The sequence below is a fragment of the Lepisosteus oculatus genome, chromosome 14 (genome assembly GCF_040954835.1).
Source record: "Lepisosteus oculatus isolate fLepOcu1 chromosome 14, fLepOcu1.hap2, whole genome shotgun sequence".
NCBI lineage: Eukaryota > Metazoa > Chordata > Actinopteri > Semionotiformes > Lepisosteidae > Lepisosteus > Lepisosteus oculatus.
The window spans coordinates 13,847,931-13,860,267 of record NC_090709.1 but is presented as its reverse complement, the minus strand read 5'-3'; the positions used below and the strand labels follow the sequence as shown (position 1 = coordinate 13,860,267).

Genomic DNA, 12,337 nt, shown 5'->3' with positions numbered 1-12,337 from the left:
CCCTGTACCAATCCCAGTGAGTCTGACTCTCTCCTCTCACTGTGCACTGCACAGTACATCACACTGAGTCTGGATTTTGGGGCTCACATTACTGCTCTCTGTCCAAATATATTCATACGACAAAATCTAGGATTAATTTTAAATTTATGACAGAAATGAATAGGAGAGGAAATCAGGTTCCCTGATCACCTGTACTTAAGAGTCTGGTGTTTTAGTCATAACATGATGTTTAGTTAATCAGTGTGTTATGATGAGCTCCAGCAGTCCTGCGCTTTAGATGAAACAGTGTTTTGATGACTGATAGTGACATTGTGCTCTGTGTGCTTTAGGAGAGCTAATGTCTTCTGTGAAAGAAGAGGCTCCAGAGTACTATGATGATGCCATCACTGTGCTCCAGAGTCCAGACACTGTGTCAGGTGAATTATTATTAATAAGATTGAGTACACCCTGTACCAGCCTGCTTTAACCTTTGTCGTTAGAAATTAGTCTTGACCTAATTTCACATCTGCAAATAAATACTAACTGGAAGAGAAGAGATCTCTGACAGGCCAGTCTGTGTCAGAATGACAGAGACATTACTGACCTGCTCTTCTGTTCACAGGGAGACTCCTCTTTGATGATACACAATCTGGGTACAGTCATGTGGGGGACAGTGAGGGAGACCCCGCTTCAGGTAAAGGGGGCTTCAGCCAGGGGGCTCAGTGTGGGCAAGGTGGTTCAGTAATGGGGAAGGTGACTCCCAGTAATCCATGTCAGTGCCACTCTCATTCAAGATAAGGGGGCATCAGGCATTTTGGGATCAATATTCGCCAGTACAGGCTGAGAGACTGTACTGGTACAAGGTTAGACTTCATAGATCAGAGTCTCATTGAAACCCAAATACTGACATACCCAGCCAATCAGATGTTTGAGGTTGATCAGCTGCTGATCTATTATGAGAGAGTGAGGTCTGGGCAGAGCAAAGCTCTGGATTCCCCAAGACCAGGAATTCTGTTCTCTGACTGCAAAAAGAATGAGTCCAGAAAATACTGTCAAAGTATTTCTTCACTGTGGTTTTAGAGCACTGGAACTTCATAAGCATAAGTGAAATCTGCACTGAACCATCAACTCTTCCTAAAAAATACAATTTGATTTAAAAAATGTCCTATTCAAGGCTTTTGACTAAATGATTGTAACAACTGTTCTGTATATTGATTTTGTAGCATCTAGGTTCATAAAGAGAGAAATTTAACTGTAGGTCGTATTCTCTTTGATTTTTAAAAAAGCGGCTACTGTATATCTCTTCTTTTGGCCTGTGTAGGTGTTCTGTAAAAGTTAAATACTTGGTGACACTTTGTAGTTTCTCTGGGTGGTTAGGAAGTAGTTGCCTAAATTTGTACAATTCATGTGTGCTGTACATTTCTTCTGTGTGTTGTTTAGTGTGAGTATTGTCATTGTTAACAAATATTTAACTCATTGTGTCTGAAATATTACTTGTTTTCCCAAAGCTGTACCAAAGAACAAAGAACTAATCTGCCTTTAACTATACCAAAAGCTTGGGTATATTCTTAGCAAAATTTTAACAATTTTTACAAGGTGGGGGCTATGATTTTTTTAATTATTAATTTATCTACTCTGTCATTTCTGATATTCACCATTTTCATAACCCCTATTTGTAATTTGTAATATTATTTCAATACCTGATTCATTTGACAAACCGTATTTCAAGTATTAATTTTGTGATACTATCTATTTCTAGCATTGTTTATAGGCAATTAATTCCTATAGATTTTAAAATCACACATATACAATTAAAAAAATGCATACTGTACCCGTGATTAAAAATTGATGGGTCCAATTTTAATGACTTGCTAAACCAAAAATATCAGCTTAGAGTGTCGTCCCTGTCCATCAGTTGTCCACTGCCTGTCTCTGACTCTGTGTCTCTGTTTCAGGTGTCCCCCACACTGGCCCTGGAGTGGACAGGGTCCTGCCCACACTGCCCTCTGAGTCTCTGCCCCTGACAGGGCTGACTACGATGATGTTGGGGACGAGTCTCAGGGAGAGGATGGGTGCTGTGAGACTGACAGGGCTGTCTGGGAGAAGCTCCTCCTGCACGTCTAGACACAGAAGAGCTCCACCAACAGAGTCACGCAGTCTTACAGCAGCTCTGAGCACTGAGACTGTCTGACACTGTCTGTGACCTGAGTCCACTTCACTCCACTGTTTCCACACTGACACTGTCTGTGACCTGAGTCCACTTCATTCCACTGTTTCCTACACAAAGGACACTGTAGACAAAACCAGACACAACATGAGACAACCTGGTATTAAAATTTCCCTACAAGAAGGCACAGAATCCCAAAATCTAAAACTTCAGAAATGTTATAACTACAGACATCTACTAAAGCATCTGGATTCAAATGACAGGAACACAGGAGAGTTAAAAGTTTGCTCAAACAATACACACTTTGATAGGTGTGACAAACTGACATTACAAAACTCATGATCATGAAAGAACGAGCCTAAAATAATATCAGAATGTTTTAGGAGTTTAGGAGGAAACTGGAGCACCTGGAGGAAACTTATGCAAACATGGGGGACAACTTACAAACTCCACACAGATAGCGCACAGGTCAGGAATGAAACACAGAGCTCCAGCACTGCATGGTAGCAATGTTAACCATGGTGCCACCTGTAAAATAAATATAATTTGTGAAACACTAAGAGATTGTGTAAAACAATATTCTATATACTTTCACTCTGGATCTTTAACAATGTATTAAACCTTTTATGTTAGGTTGCCTGGTTTTGGGGAATTTTCCAAATTAAATGAAATTAGCAATTATTAACAGAATGTATTTCTACATATCAACACTATAATAAAATATGCAAAATATTATTGAATGATTTGAGTTCTATAATACTGATACAGTAATTGTGTTTGAAATGGTGTTTTCAGTCCTGTTACTGTTATTTACAGATGTTTTTAGCACCAAAACCAGAAAATAACAGTTCAGTCTTTCCCACTTCAATCTGCATCTCTCCACTATATTCTCACCAGTGAGGAAGTTAAAGACTGGCTTCATACAAGTCACCCCACTGACCTGACATCTCCAGTTTTGTGTCCATTTCTTCTTTTATTGTTCCAGTCACTTCACAATAAAGCAACTCAGACCACTTGTATCCGCTTCCAGGAAGTAAGGACACGTATTTGCAAGAGTTTCAATTCTTAGTAAAAGCTCTAAAACACCTTCTATGCCGCACAGTGAGCAATCATGCCCTCTTCCTAAGAGGTTAGAAAAATAGATAGAAAATCAATTACTAAAACCATTTTGTCCACTTCCAGAGAGCCCACACACTTAATTGGGAGGGTTTCAATTCAGAGTAGGAAAAAAAATCTCTAAATTAAATTTTTATGCTGCACAGAGAGCACTTTCTTCTGTATGGCCAGTTAGCTCAGTTGGTTAGAGTGTGGTGCTAATAACACCAAGATTGCTTGTTCCTATACGGGCGAGGAGAGCTCCTTCTCTTCTGCCAAAACCCTTTGATCTTTCTTTCCATGGTGAAATATGATGCAAAGATACCACTTACTATAGATAGATGATTGTGTTGCAGGTGAAGAGGAAAGTGCTAAAATATTTAAAATCTCATATGTGAAGAAAAGATAGAGTGTCACTATTTGCATAAGTGAGGCTTTTAAATAATCTTTTGGAAAGACACTCAAATCCAGCCTATTAAGTCTCAGGACCAGATGATTGGCTCAATACCCAGGTGAAGATAGTCAATCAGAGAACTTAGATATAAAAAGTGTGTCTGAGTGGAAGTTTATTAGTCTTTTAAGACAGGAATTTGGGTCTCAAGTCCTTTATGGGGTGGGATGTGTCTCACTTCTGTGCTCAAATCCCAAGATTACACTCAAAGTGAGGATGAAGTGTGTTGCGGTAAATGTGATGTCAGATCAACTGCTTTTCCAGAAGCCAATGTGATATAAATTAAAGTTTTCATTTGACCGAGGATCATCGTGTGCTGAAATTGGTCCTGGAGAAGTGCATACTGTATGGCAGAAGGTTTGTGCTGTTTATAATAATAATAATAATAATAATAATAATAATAATTGCTTACACTTATATAGCGCTTTTTCTGGACACTCCACTCAAAGCGCTTTACAAGTAATGGGGATCCCCTCCACCACCACCAATGTGCAGCATCCACCTGGATATACTGTGTCAGAGTGGCCAATAGCTCCCTGTTGTTATTACAATATTTTAGATAACTAAATATTTCTTGTGCATCACTGTTCTTATAGTAGTAAAAAGTAGACGTTTTGCTATGAGAAGCTGGAATGGGTTCATGGAATGACAGTGTGACAAGCCTTGGAAAAGTGTGCCCATCTTCAAGCAATCAAATCCTATGATTAAATGATGTTCCAGCAAAAGTGCTCTGTTTTACTAAGTCATTATTTCTATGTCTTGTAGAGAAATAGGTGTTTCTATCGGTTCAGGTATAGAACACAAACACCCATTATAAGCAATTGAGCATTCATAATCCTGAATTTTAAACCCACGGAATATTTATACTTTGTATAAGTATTTGTGAATATTAGAGCTTTTAAAAAATGTTTTAACAAATTGTGTGAGCATTTTCTGTTACATCACTTTATTGTTTTGTGCATTCTGCTGACTTTTGAAAATATATATTTTTATAAAAATATTGTTGTCTTTTGAATGTATTTCTAAATGATTGTTTTTAATATAAATTGCATAAAACACAAACAACACCCATGATAAGAAATTAATAATTGATCATTCATTTTAAACTTTTTTACCGTATTAAATTATGCTAAGATTTTTTAACATACTGTTAGTATATCACTTTTTATCAAGTGTGCTTTAAATCTTTCGCTACACCATTGATATTCAGTTACACCTATTTAAAGGTATGTTGTACAAAAATATTAACCGTTTTATTATTTTTGCACGTTACTAAGATTTCCAACATACTGTACACATGCTATCTCATTCCTGCGTAGAAACGGCTGTGATCTCAGAAAACCGGAAAATCCTGACATTGTACTTCAACTGACTCTCAGTAAGTGATCCGGGTGCCAGCTAGCTCTCTAACAAGCGCGCTGTAGCGACAGAAATTACACTTTGCCTGCGTTATGCACGAAATGACGAGGCTGCATGCTCCCGTATGGTCTAGCGGTTAGTGTTCTTCAATTTCAGCAGGGTGACCCGGGTAATACTTTATTATTATTTGAAATTTATTTCTTGTATTGCCTGCTGCCTCTTGGCATTTTGCCAGTATCGGACACAGAAAACACAATGAGGACCTTACGACGTTATATGCGTATCTGTTACTGTGTGAAAGAATTAAGCGCTTTTGATAACAACCATTAATTTCAATGAGTACTGACATTTGCTCTGTTTTGAATAGTCAACACACCACACCGTGAAAGACACTAGAATCCTGATCACCACATAATTATAAGACAGCTACCTCTTCAAAGTGACGACAGCAGAACCAATCAGGCGTCGGTGTCTGACTAACTCAATCGGTAGAGCCTGAGACTCTTAATCCCAGCATCGTGGTTTCCAGCCCCTGTTGGGCACAGTGTATGTCATTTTCTTACACAAGGTTCCCCTCATCTTTAATCACCTTAAGTTACCTAGCACTAAATAGCAATGCATGTATTTGGTCCAGCTAAAGATTATCAAGAAGCAAATCTCTTTCCTTGCTTTAGTAGATGAATCAAGGACTCTGCTCTCAATGTATTTTCACCAGGCACTTGGGCAGATGAACGCAGTTAATACGTGCCACATTATAGTATGAAATTGCTTGAGCAAAACATTGTTCATTATCGCAACCATTATTGGTAGCTTAGTTCCTCTCTATTTTTTATACAGTAGTTTCTTTAAAAAAAACATGCCTGTCAGAAGGCCAAAGAAACAAGGTGAACGCGATAACCACCACGCTACGAAAACGACAGTACATCCTACTTCCAGAGCAGGATTGGAGACTCCACATTCTACAGCTCTCTAGCAATAGAGTTCCGACTAGAGAAATGGGGATAACCTCCTCTTCAGGATGTGGAAATATATTTACCGAGTCCTTTTTTTGAAGGTCAGCACTCTCTGCCAGTCACTCCTCCCCTCCTCTCTTAACACACCAAAGCGATGACTATTATTACACGTTTTTGCACTCCGCATGCTGTTTTACAGGGCTCTCTTCTGCGCTGAGCTGCTCCTTTGAAATCCAAAAGGCAACAGACGCGCTCCTATACCCGAAGTCGAACCCAGATCGCCTGGGTGCCGGCGGTTTAGAGATTACAAATAATTTAAAAATACATTAAAATGCTAATAATATGTAACAAAATGTTTAAAAAAACACGTTAACAAGACTGCAGACAGTTTTTGAAAAGGAGCTCTGTAAAATTCACAAATACTAAGACAAGGTATGAATACTCCATGGGTTTAAAATTCAGGAATATGAATAATTTCAAATTTGTAATTTGTTTACAATTGGAATTTTTATGGTTCGTATGATTTAGCGACTTTTTTACAATATGTAAAATAAAACAGTACAGCTAAATAAGAAAGCCTTAGAGCCACAGAGGAAAAAAAAACTGCGTTTAAAGTTATTTTAAAGACGAGATAATATTGCACCATAAACTCAAATGTTTGTCCTCTTTGTGGCGCTTGCTTTTTGTTGCTTTAGCTAATTTCATGCAGTTTATTTCCGACCCATGACGTAAAGAGCTTGTGTATTTACGACAAAAAGCAGGGCAACAATTTTCATCGGTCTTATTGAAACTGTTAAAAAGTAAATGACATCCTGTGTCCAAAATCCTGAGGTGACTTTCTTCCTGTCTTGTCATACAGAATGTATCATTAAGGACAATCACATAGGGCTTGATTTTGTTAAATGCAAGTACAGTATTTATTTCCTATCTTGGAACCACTTGTTTTTCAAGAAATTCAAACAATTTGTGAAATATGAAATAGAAATCTTGCTTATCGGTGCAGGAGAAATACTGCCAGTTGGCAAGAAAACGACAGCATTTTTTTTCTTTAACCAAAAACCTGCATAGGGAGATGTAGAACAAAAATCCGATTGAGACGTTTTCATTGGGGAGGAGGGTTGTGAAAGGGCAAAAAAATGTATCTGTTCCGTTACGAACGGCGAAGGTCGCAGGTGATTCACTCCTCTTGACTAGGTGGCGCTAGGAGGTGCAGTTAAGTTTATATCCGGCTGCAGAAACTCCTCTTTCTCAGCTCCGCTTCTCGGTTGTCTTGAAGCCGCATCCGCGCTAAAGAATGACGTCATCATACTGCGCGACACAGCATGTATTTCACACACGTGTGGGTGACTGAATCTTTTTCTTATCATTATTCATTATTATTTTTTAAAGACTTCAGGTTCTGAATATGTAAAGTCTCGTCGGCTGTGTTCATGCTTGAACAGAACAGGATCTGTGAAGAATAAAAATAAAGAAGCTATTCTGTTTAAACTTCGGAAGTGAGCCTTTGTTTCTGACCGACTCTGAAGAAGGATGGCGGAGTGCTTGTTAAATCTGCAAACCCAGCTTGACTCTTTCATGCAGGTTTTGCTCAAATCGATCGTGTATGAAGTTTCAGAAGTTTTCCGAAACAGGATTTCTGACTCTGAGGACGAGTTTCAAGACAAACTCCGCAGCGTCTCCCAGATTCTGGTGAGACGGGCCGTATTTAAAATCACACAGTGTGTGGAGGACAGTGTCGGGAGTGAAATGGCGCAGCTGAAGAAGGAAAACGAGAGCCTGAAGTGGAGATTTCAGCTGTGGGAGAAGGATTCGGGAGCAAGAGGAGATCAGGGACAGACAGATCGTGTTGGACACACGCTTCTCTGTGAAGTCACTGCAGAAATAAAAGAAGAAATGTTGTCAGGTCAGTGTGGTGACTTGTATGAAGTCAGAGTGTGTGTGTGTGTTAAAAACCAGTGTATATAACTGACTCACTGGTGAGATTTTTTAAATAACAAACTTTATTTTAAAGAAAACATCTCACAATAGTGAACATTCTCATTCTCATTATCAGTACGCATTCTAACAAAGTATCTAACAAAGTAACAAAGTATCAAACTGTCATCAAATAAACTTTCCGAAAGAGGTGAGAGTATAGTGGAGAGATGCAGAGTGACGTGGGAAAGACTTGTGTGATGTAGCAACGGGATTCTTTATTGGAAACTGAACTGTTTTGTCCGGTTACGGTGCTGAAAACACCTCGTTCACATTCAACAATTGTTCCACTGAATCAATTTGTAATCCAACGTCATTAGGAAACAACATTTATAAATATTGTATTCACGTTGTATCGGACTAGATTTTTTTTATTTAAACTAATGATTGTGTAAATAAAAAATATTTTGATTGGTTTAGATATTACCGTCCTCCAGGGTCTGTGTCTGTATTAACTCCTCTGGAATATTAATCCGGTGTGTCTGTATTAACCTCTCTCTCTCTCTCTCTCTCTCTCTCTCTCTCTCTCTCTCTCTCTAAGTGCATTGTTTATGTACTGTGCAGTAAGTGTGTGTGAATCAACCCCTCTCTCTCTCAGTGCAGTGTTAATGTACTGTAGTGTCCAGAAAGTGTCTGTATTAACCTCTCTCTCATTGCAGTGTTTATATGCTGTAGTGTCCAGTCAATGTGTCCGTGTTCACCCCTCTCTCTGTGCAGTTTTAAACTACTGTAATGTGTGGTCAGTGTGTCTGTATTAATTCCTCTCTTTCTCAATGCAGTGTTAATGTACTGTAGTGTCCAGTCAGTGTGTTTGTATTTATCCCCCTCTCTCTGAGCACTGTTAATGTACGGTCTGTATAAATGCCTCTGTCTCAGTGTAGTGTTAATGTACTGTAGTGTCAAGTCAGCATGTCTGTATAAACCCCTTTCAGTGCAGTGTCCAGTCAGTATGTATCTATTAACACCTCTCTGTCAGTGCAGTGTTAATGTACTGTTATGTCCAATCATTGTCTGTATTTACCTCTCTCTCTCAGTGCATTGTTAATGTGCTGTAGTGTCCAGTCAGTGTCTGTATTAACCCCTCTCTCTCAGTATAATGTTAATGCACTGTAGTGTCCAGTTATTCAGTGTGTCTGTATTAACCCCTTTCTCTCTCAGTGCAGTGTTAATGTACTGTAGTGTCCAGTCAATGTGTCTGTATTAACCCCTCTCTCTCAGTGCACTGTTAAAGTAAATGTAACGTGATTGTGATATTATTACAGCAGACTTACTTTTTACATGGTAGTTAGGGTTTTGACAAAGCTAAATCAGAACACCCCCTTATTCCGTTATGTTTAAACAACCCAAATTGATTGTCAGTGTACTAGTACGCATGTGTGTGGTTTAAAGCTTTTTAGATCACATGGGCTCAGCTATCACTACTTTGCTGATGATACTCAAATATACATTCATACCAAACCTGACGCTAATGTGTCTGTCTCTATTCTATTTAGTTGCATCTCCCATATAAAATCTTGGATGACTCAAAATGTCCTTCATCTTAACTGTGACAAAACTGAAGTCATGCTTATTGGCACCACCCATCAACTTTATAAAACCAATGCTGTAACTCTATCTGTAGATAATCTTATACTTGAGCTTCAGTCTATATTGAAAAACTTAGGGATGCTATTTGACGTTTGACCCATATGTGCAGCAAAAATATTGCTCCACTACGCCCTATGTTATCACTAACTGTGGCTGAAAAGTGTTGTCTAATCTTGAATCGACTACTGTAATGCTGTACTCTCTGGAGATTCTAAATCCACATTGAACAAACTCCAGTATGTCCATAATTCGGCAGCCAGAATCCTGACCAGGTCTAGAAGAAGTGTTCACATTATTCCTATCCTGGAGTCCTTGCACTGGCTTCCTGTCAAGTTGCATGTCGACTTAACAATCCTCCTGCTCACCTATAAGGCTCTCCATGGCTTGGCACCTCAGTACCTGTCTGGTTTATCACCCTACTCCCCACGTCACAACCTTCACTCTTCTAATTGTGGTCTCCTATCTGTCCCCCAGTCCGTCTATAATCAATGGGTGACATGGCCTTCTCCTGTTAGCTCTGGAACTCTCTCCCTAAGGATATCAGAGAGTCACCTTCTCTAAACTCCTTCAAATCCAGATTCAAAACCTTCTTCTTTAGAAGACCCTTCATTGAACTGTTCTTTACTTCTCTGCTCCTACTGTATTTAGTACCACCATCTACTGTCTCCTCTAACTGTGTGTTCTCATCGTGCTTATTTGTGTATTTTTTGTTGTTGGCATTCTGTAAAATGCTTTGAGAAGCCACCTTTAAAGGTGCTATATAAAATAATGTTTTTTATTATTATTATAAAGATTTTATCTTGTTCTGTGTTTACAGGCTCAGAGGCCAGTGCTCTCTCTGAGGCTGGGGAAAGGGCTCCTCTTGAACAGAAGCATAGTGCGGAGGAGTGGGGCTCCAGTCTGATGCAGGAGACAGAGCTCGTTGCTCCAGAAGGGAAAAAGACTCTCAGTGAGCAGCACACAGAGAGCAGACAGATTGTTGAGGTTCTGGACTCTGTGCCCATGATGAAAATGGAGTCTGAGAGTGAGACACCTGGACTCTTAGTATGTGATGATTTTACAGAGAAGATGAATAATCTGTACTCAAAAAAATATTACACAAGTTTGTAATGAACTAGGCTGTTTCTCTGTAGAAGAGCACAAAGAAGAACTGGGTGAGTTTAATCTTACAGAGCAGGACATGGATCCCCAGTTGTTTGACCCTGCAGAGCAGCAGACTGATGTACCTGGTGAAGAAAACAATACTGAGTCACAGCACACTGAGAAGAGTCAGTACAGGGAGGAGCAACAGCAGCTCCTACAGGGCTTGATAATAATTAGGCCTTGTTCTGTTCAAGTGGAGAGACTGTCATTGCAGAGTCTCAAACAACCATATGATCCCTTAGTATCTGATGACTTTACACACAGGTTTAATGATCTGGTTACTGAGAAAATTGTTGAAAGTTTTAATGAACTGGAGAGTATGTCTGTTCTTCGGCAAAGAGAGGAACAACTGAATGAACTGGATGGTTTTAGTCTCAGAGAGCTGGAGAAGGAGCCCCAGATGATTCACACTGCTGAGCAGCACACTGAGGGACAAGGTGGAGAAAACAAATCTCAGTTTCACCACACAGAGCAAGATCATTCCATGGAGCATTTTCAGAATAAGAGACCACAGCACGATCAAAGGATGAGGAAGAATCACTCAAGGCCTTGCTCAGATGGAGTGGACAAACTGCCATTATGGCACAGGGAGGAGCAGCGTTTCTGTCAGTCTAGCATTTCAAAACCCTACCAGCACCTTCACACAGGAGAGAGACCTTTCAGCTGCAGTCAGTGTGGGAAGAGTTTTAGTCGGTCACGTAACTTAATAAACCACCAGCGCATTCACACGGGAGAGAGACCGTTCAGCTGCAGTCAGTGTGTGAAGAGTTTTAGTCACTCGCACCACTTAAAACGACATCAGCGCATTCACACAGGAGAGAGACCTTTCAGCTGCAGTCAGTGTGGGAAGAGTTTTAGTCGGTCAAGTAGCTTAATAGCCCACCAGCGCATTCACACAGGAGAGAGACCATTCAGCTGCAGTCAGTGTGGGAAGAGTTTTATTCGGTCAGGTGACTTAAAAACCCACCAGCGCATTCACACAGGAGAGAGACCATTCAGCTGCAGTCAGTGTGGGAAGAGTTTTAGTCGGTCAAGTAGCTTAATAGCCCACCAGCGCATTCACACAGGAGAGAGACCATTCAGCTGCAGTCAGTGTGGGAAGAGTTTTATTCGGTCAGGTCACTTAAAAACCCACCAGCGCATTCACACAGGAGAGAGACCATTCAGCTGAAGTCAGCGAGGGAAGAGTTTTAGTCAGATAAGCCACTTGCAATCTCACCAGCACATTCACATAGGAGAGTAACCATTCAGGTGCAGTCAGTGTGGGAAGAGTTTTATACAATCACATGACTTAAAAATGCACCAGCGCATTCACACAGGAGAGAAACCATTCCGCTGCAGTTAAGAGTGGGTTTTTTTTCCAGTCGGGTGACTTAAAAACACCAATCTAGTCACCAGGTCAGTTATCAGTCAAGTAAACTAAAATGTCTTTCAGTGCAAGTAGGCATGTGACATCCGAAGAAGGCTCCACAGCCGAAACATTTATTTTCTTCTCTTTTCAGCATGGAGCAAACCTTTACTTTACTAAAATATCTATTAGTCACAGTCACTTTGTACTCACCCACTTTTGAGTTCATCTGGTCAATTAAATTATGACTATACTCTTATTTACGATTGACTAAAATAGAA

At 39.8% G+C, this 12,337-nt stretch overlaps 1 protein-coding gene and 1 long non-coding RNA gene across 1 annotated transcript; one reads left to right on the top strand and one right to left on the bottom strand.

Annotated features, from left to right (window-relative positions):
* Window positions 1-12,337, bottom strand: part of LOC138242764 (zinc finger protein 271-like) — a 1,399,044-nt gene that overhangs the window by 158,768 nt on the left and 1,227,939 nt on the right.
* On the top strand, window positions 380-1,989 carry LOC138242957 (uncharacterized). Its single transcript, XR_011191838.1, has 3 exons — window positions 380-416; window positions 602-673; window positions 1,935-1,989. It is a non-coding gene; the product is annotated as an uncharacterized lncRNA (long non-coding RNA).